At 47.8% G+C, this 7,065-nt stretch overlaps 2 long non-coding RNA genes across 2 annotated transcripts in view; both read left to right on the forward strand.

Annotated features, from left to right (window-relative positions):
* LOC110596048 overlaps nucleotides 1-4,092 on the forward strand; it is a 22,581-nt gene extending 18,489 nt beyond the window's left edge. Inside the window, exons 3-4 of the long non-coding RNA XR_002482225.1 lie at nucleotides 1,262-1,475; nucleotides 3,791-4,092. This is a non-coding gene — a long non-coding RNA (uncharacterized LOC110596048). The remainder of the gene's footprint in view (nucleotides 1-1,261; nucleotides 1,476-3,790) is intronic.
* A 2,000-nt stretch (nucleotides 4,093-6,092) lies between these two features.
* LOC110596046 overlaps nucleotides 6,093-7,065 on the forward strand; it is a 2,580-nt gene continuing 1,607 nt past the window's right edge. Inside the window, exon 1 of the long non-coding RNA XR_002482224.1 lies at nucleotides 6,093-6,214. This is a non-coding gene — a long non-coding RNA (uncharacterized LOC110596046). The remainder of the gene's footprint in view (nucleotides 6,215-7,065) is intronic.

Below are 7,065 nucleotides of genomic sequence, written 5' to 3' on the forward strand. Positions count from 1 at the left end.
GTGCCACTGCACTCCAGTCTGGGCGACAGAGTGAGACTCTGACTAAAAAAAAAAATAAAACAGAAAGAAACAACCTAAGGGGAACAGGACAGGAAATTTTAATACAAAGGAAGCCGAATGTCACCACTGTAAGAAACCCAGGGCACTTTAAAAAAGACTGCCCCAGCTGGGCTCGGTGGCTCAGCCTCTAATCCCAGCACTTTGGGAGGCTGAGTTTAGTGGATTGCGTGAGCTCGCGGGTTCAAGACCAGCCCGGGCAACCTGGTGAGACCTTGTCTCTACAATAAATCAAAACTTAGCCAGGTATGGTAGCATGCACCAGTAGTTCCGGCTATTTGGAAGGCTGAGGTGGAAGGGCTGCTAGCAGGTCAACACTGGGGTGGCCGTGAGAGTACATGCCACTGCACTCCAGCCTGGGTAATGGAGTATGACTCCAACTCAAAAAAAAAAAAGACTGCCCCAAACTGAGGAAGGAAGAAGAAATAATCTCCCTCGTGGCATTAGATGCAGAATGAGGGCGGTTAGGGTTTACCCTTTTCTAGACCCCCACCAGGAACCCTTGATAAGTCTGAAGGTGGGGCCCAATGAGGAAGATGACACCTTCCTTGTGGATACTGGAGCGACACACTCCTCCCTCATCTTTAAACCTCAAAATGTTCATTTCTCACAGAAAAAAAGCTTCAAGTTTCTGGGGTAAAAGAGAAAGGATTTTAGTGCCCCATATTTGAAAACTAAGTATTTTTATAGGCACAGTACCCCATGCCTATAAAAACTAAAACTAAAACATTCATTGGGTTACTTTCATTTGTCCCAGAGCCTGATATCAACCTTTTAGGTAGGGACCTAATTGCTAGTTGGATTGCCATTTTTAAGTGCAATCACAGATTTACCATCTTTGGAAACAAAAGACCAATTAAAAAAAATGTTTCAGGTCAGGTTCGGTGGCTCAGCCTGTAATCCCAGCACTTTGGGAGGCTGAGGCGAGGGGACTGCCTGAGCCCGCGGTTTCGAGACCAGTCTGGGCAACTTGGCAAGATCTTGTCTTTACAGTAAATCAAAAATTGGCCGGGCAAGGTAGTGCATGTCTGTAGTTCTGGCTACTAGGAAGGCTGAGGCAGAAGGATCACCTGAGCCCAGCAGGTCGACAACAGGGGGCTATGAGCATATCACTGCACTCTAGCCTGGGCGACAGAGTGACTCCAACTCAAAAAAAAAAAAAAAAAAAGGTTTTGGCTATTTCCTCTACCATATCCTCTCTTAGATTAAAGGCGCTCCTTGCTGAAACCCCTCCTCTTGAGTTTACAGTTCACCAGTTTCAACCCGGAGATTGGGTGCTGATCAAGTCCTGAAAGGAAACTAAGCTCCAACCAAGCTGGGAAGGACCCTATCAAGCGTTCTATCAACTGAAACAGCCATGTGAACTGCTGGAAAAGGGCGAATGCATCATACCCATGTCAAGAAATCACCAAAAGAAGGTATGGTACCAGAGAACACTCCTACTAAATGGGAAGTCTCTCAAACTAAACCACTAAAATTAAAATTAAAAAAAACCCCTGTAACTTTTCTCATAGCACTGCCAACTGCATTTCTTATCATATGTATGTTTATTGTTTTCATTGTTAAATGTATTTGCAAGGATCTTTTCAATCCCGCAACCATGACACCTTTGTTTACCCTGAAGGTATTGCTAATTCTAACCATAGTAATAAACAAAAGCAAAGGATGGTTCATTATTAATATCACTAGAAATAGCTCCCCAATAACTTAAATTTAATATCTGTTCTGTCCTGTCATGTGGAAGTCTTCACGACCAAAGAAAATTATCTATGGTTGACAAATACCTTTGTCCTGATAGCACTCCTGAAGATGGTCTAAGATGTACTGAAACAAAATATGGGGGGGGGCCACTGGCCCTTGTGTTATGGATGGCATAATTTTACTCACCCCAAATAACCCTTGCCGGGACTGGTCTGGTGTCTTTTGGACCATTCAATTTAAAGGATAGACAGCTACAGTAGAAAAAGAGGGGGAAAAAAAAAAACCTTAAAAATAAAATTCAACCTACAAGAGGGACTATTCCTCCTAGTTGTCAACATGTACAATGTAACCCATTGTTATTAACAATAACCCAACCTCCACTCATAGACAGAGATCCTGTGATATCCTGGAAATACAGGTTAGGAGCAGCCATATCTGGACAGGATCCTCTAGGTAAATTTTGGATAAGATTAACTGCAACGCCTGTAGCATCTTCACTGTCCATCAATTCTACCCCAACCCCTAGTGCAACCCCTTTACAGCTTTGAAAATTAAACCAATCTAATCCCAAGAATGACCCTGGCAAGAAAAGGATTATGGAAGTAACAGACTTCTAACTTTAGAGATTGAAACAGGATATGGGAACACATATCTGCGTTGAATAAATAAAAAAAGTAATTGTTGTGCTTGTGCCATGGGTAGGTCACAGGCTCAAATAGTCCCATTCCCTTTTAACTGGAACACAGACCCCAAAGGAATAAGTTGTTTGTTGGCTCTATATCAAGATAAGGATACATGGAGGAATGAGACCTGCCACAGTCTCTCCCTGCTCTATCCGCCTGTATAGATGTCAGATCCGAAGGCATATCCTTCCTCCTCCATGGGTAAGACAAATCATTCCTCTTGTCTCTCCAGATGAGGGGATGGTTTCACCACTCCGGAGGAGCATCTGCAAACCTATACCCATGTCCTTGATGTCTCTGGGTCAACTGAGGGCAACTACTTGAACTTTAACATCCCTCAAGCAGATGTTTTATGGTACTGTGGATGTAAGACAATCAAGCCCTGTCGCCACCCAAATGGACAGGAAACGCGTGCTTTGGTTTGATTGGCTATTCCATTCACCCTAGCATTTCAAAACCCACTAATAACTAATAAGAGTAAAACAATCATTACCTAGACCACCAGTATCTGGCTCATTAACTCTAATGTGTATCGAGATGCTATAGAAGTCCCGAGGGGAGTTCCCAATGAATTCAAAGCTCAAAACCAAATAGCTGCAGGATGTCAATCTCTCTTTTGGTGGGTAACTATAAATAAGAATGTAGACTGGATAAATTATATATATTATAATCAACAAAGATATATTAACTATACTAAAGATGCTATTAAAGGAATTGATGAACAATTAGATGCTACCATTAGTATAACATGGAAAACTCATACAGCCTTAAACATGATGTTAACAGGAAAAGAAGGAGTATATGTCATGCTAGGAGGACAATGCTGTACTTTTATCCCAAACAATACAGCCCCTGATGGGACTATTACCAAAGCATTACAAGGATTAAAGTAATCAAGCCAATGAATTGGCTGAAAACTCTGGTTTTAAAGACCCCTCCACAGATTGGTTAGATAATTGGTTTGGAAGATGAAGAGAAACAATAATCTCAATCCTAACCTCCCTTATAACAGTAATAGGGATGTTAGTTGCTCTGGAATGTTGTATTATTCCCTGTATCAGAAGCTTAGTCCAGATACTAACTGAGACAGCTATAATAAAATGCCTATGAGTTATACCTGTTATGGAAACCAAACTAAAGTTTGAAAAAAGTAAATTACATTATAAATTTGAAACTGATCTTACAATTAAATCTGAACCTCCCAAAATGAAAATATAATAAAAGATACTTAAAAAGAAAAAGAGGGGGAAGACTGTAAGAAAAAGAATGATTTATTTTCACAGTAAGCCACAAGCTGTATGTAACTGATTTTTGCTGAGTCACTTCCTGCTTGTTCTCCTTTTTTTCAGGCTTTTACTTTGTTGGGCTTTTTCATTTAAACTTTGACGGGAACCAATTAGAACAAAATCTTGTAAGCTACTCGGCAAATTGGACATGCAAATGAACTAACTAGGGAACCCAACCAACGTACAACATGTAGGCGATGTCTGGGAAAGTATTGTAACCTCTGGAAGTACCCTGCCTATGGAGAAACAGGGGAGAGATTTGCATTTTAGGGCTTAAATACTCTGGTTGAACTGCTTCTGTGTGTCTGCTCTTCTGAGGGACACCCGTTCTTGCAAGAGCGTTATTAAAAGGTTGCTTCACTCTACTGGTCTCCGAGTCTCCATGTCATTTTTGGATGACCCAGTCTGGAGTTGGGTATACCCCATAGTACCCCCATTTCTAGCATCTCTAACATTACCAAAAGTAGGCCTAGAACTGCACTGTTCTCATTTCAACTAGGGAACTAAAATCCAAAAATGTTACCGCATCATAAAAATACGTCTACAGTTCTAGTAGAAACTGTATGTATTACTAGGAGTCTCTCACTGAAGGGTTCTTGTGCTGAAAAGACAAGAAATATGTTGTTTGGTGGCATAGGCTCTCTTTCCTTATTTAAAGAGCTGCCATTAATATACAATAAATCATTAGCTTCTCTGCTATGTGCCAGAGGACTTGACATTCCATCAAACACTGCACGGCTAATATGTTGACATGATGTTGGTTGGATCCAACAAGCAGAATACAGAAAATATTTTTGAGACCTTTATAAGAAACATGCAAAAGACAGGGTGGAGAGTCAGGGGCCACAGTTTCTGTGGGTTTGGTAGTCTGAATCACATAAAGACAACCCCTTGTAAGACCTCCAAGTTAATGTGCATGACACCACCTGCCAACAAAAAAGAGGCACACCACTCTATAGACCTTTTTAGAGGCAACACACATGTGTGTTGTGTCTAACGCTCCTCACCGTTGCTTGTAAGCTTCCTGCTTCGAGTGTGGGCTACAGCAAGTTCAGGTTGTAAGAGATGCTTCACAAGGGCTTGGTCCAAGTGACCCGGCAGACCCAGAGCCACTCAAAGTATCTTTGGTGTATTCTTGAAGCCTCTGCCAAGCACCGACAGGAATTCAGAGCGTAGCCATTTGGCATTTTCCAGTAAATCTATGCCTTCTTCTGAAGGTTACCGCTATCCTGTTGATAAACAGTTTGCCACCAGTACAGGGTAGAAAATTAACAAGTAATGCCCGAACATTTCTAAGGCAGAACTGAGTGAGGAATTTGAGGTTTTACTGCCCCAAATCCGGAAGGCACTTACTATTGGCTCATGGCTGACCTCTGCTCTGGAACAGTTAACAAGTTCATAGGAAATAGCAAGAAATGGAAGAGAGTTTCAAAACACTGTGAGAGCACAGTATAAGAAACACCTGACCGGTGACTTTCTAGAATGATTCTTCCAAGTCAGCGTGATGGAGAAACGACAGGGATGCGCTAGGTGAAAAGACGCCGACAGACACAAACGTGGGCACGGACAAACCTTAACGATCGCTGGTCCAAAGGCACCCGGGCCACGTCGGAACCTTGAGCGGAGTTCCGGCCGTTGCGTGGGGCGGTCGCCGACGACACGATCTTCCTTTCTCAGTGAACAGCAGCACCGCGGCCGCGGCGCGACGACGTCCTCACCCCGGGAACCCACCGCCGGGCCTTAAAGGCTCATCTCCCGGGGGCCGCGTGTCCTCCGCCTCCTCGTGCCCGGCAGCCCCGGGACCACGAGCCCGGCTGGGGGCAGCACGGCAGCAGCACCAGGCGGTCGCGCACTCGCCGGCCTCGGCTTCTTCTGAGAGGCTCGCGCGGCACCGCAGGCGGCGCGTTGCGAGCGGGACGCCCCGGCCCAGCCCAGCACCAGAGGCGCCGCGGCCCGGCGGGGGCTGCGCCGCTTCGCGGGGTGCAGGCCTCCGGCCCGACGGCGAGGGCGGCCCCTCCTCGCGGGAGGACCTCGGCGGGCACGCCAGGCGCCGCTAGGCCCGCCCGCCTTCCGCGACGCGTCTGCGACCGGCGGAAACCTCCAAGGCAAACGAAGCCTCCTCCGGAACGTTCCTCACGCAGAAGGAGGCAGAGCCTCTCGCCCGCGCCACCGGCTCCGGTGCCTCAGGAGGCGGGAGCCGGAGTACGGCGGGCGGGCACTCCCCGGCCGGGCCGCGCGGAGCCCCGGGACTCCCGGCACGCGGAACTCACTCACGCCGAGCGCGCCCGCCGCGAGGAAGGGAATAACCGTCGGACAGGCGGCGTCGGAAGCGGTAAGGGCGCGCCGCCGACGCCACTTCCGCCGCCAGCCTCGGACCGGGTCCCCGTGGCGCCCAAGGAGACTAAGTGGTGGTTTCCTCCATTGCAGAGGGGCCCGGGCGGACGCGAGAAGCGGCGGGAGACGGAGGCAGGTCCCGGAACGGCTGAAGTGAGTTGAGGCCCAGGCCTCCGGAGGCGGCGGCAGGCGGGATTGGAGAGGTGACCGGGCTTGAGAACCGCGTTGCTACCGGCGTGGCGCGCGGTGCAGCCCAGGAAGTGTTCACCGAGGCTCTGTATATTGAGTTTCGTTCTGGGCCTCACTTTCCCTAGGCTGCGGTGAGGAGGCCCTCAGCGCTCAGGCGATCCTCCCGCGGAGCCGGGACTGCAGCCCCGCACCGCCATGGCCGGACAATTGTTAAATTTGTTGTAGAGACAAGACCGGCCATGTTGCCCCAGCTGGTCTCGAACTCCCGGGCAACCAGTCCTCCCGTCTCAGTCTCCCACAGTGCTGGGATTCCAGGCGTGAGCCACCGTGCCCGGCCCATCAGATGCTTTTTGAAGAAGTGTTCCATCTGAGGACTTTGGAGACGTGTCCGTCCGAGGCTTTAGCAGGAGTGTCCATTAGAGGCTTTAGCAAAAAGTGTACGTCCAAGGCTTTAGGAGGAACCCTTCGAAGCTTTAGGAGAAGTGTCCAACCGAGGCTCTAGGAAGAACTGGGCTTCTGAGGACTTAGAAGTGTCCATCCGTGGATTTAGAAAGAAGTGTCCGTCCGAGGCTTTCCACACTTGTGTTCCAGAGCTCTCTGACTTCCATTCAATCCGTATCTGTAGGTTTTGTGTTTTTGCTTTCCTCCCTCCCTCCCCTCACTTCCACGGGATCTCTCTTTGTGGCCCAGGCTGGAGTGAAGTGGTGCAATAATAGCAATAATAGGTGCAGCCCTCAACCTCCTGGCACAAGTAATCCTCCCGCCTCTGCCTCCCAAATAGCTGGGAGTACAAGTGCCCCAAAGCTATATATATA

The sequence above is a fragment of the Carlito syrichta genome, unplaced genomic scaffold (assembly GCF_000164805.1).
Source record: "Carlito syrichta isolate Samal-C Ts95f unplaced genomic scaffold, Tarsius_syrichta-2.0.1 Scaffold305835, whole genome shotgun sequence".
Classification (NCBI taxonomy): domain Eukaryota; kingdom Metazoa; phylum Chordata; class Mammalia; order Primates; family Tarsiidae; genus Carlito; species Carlito syrichta.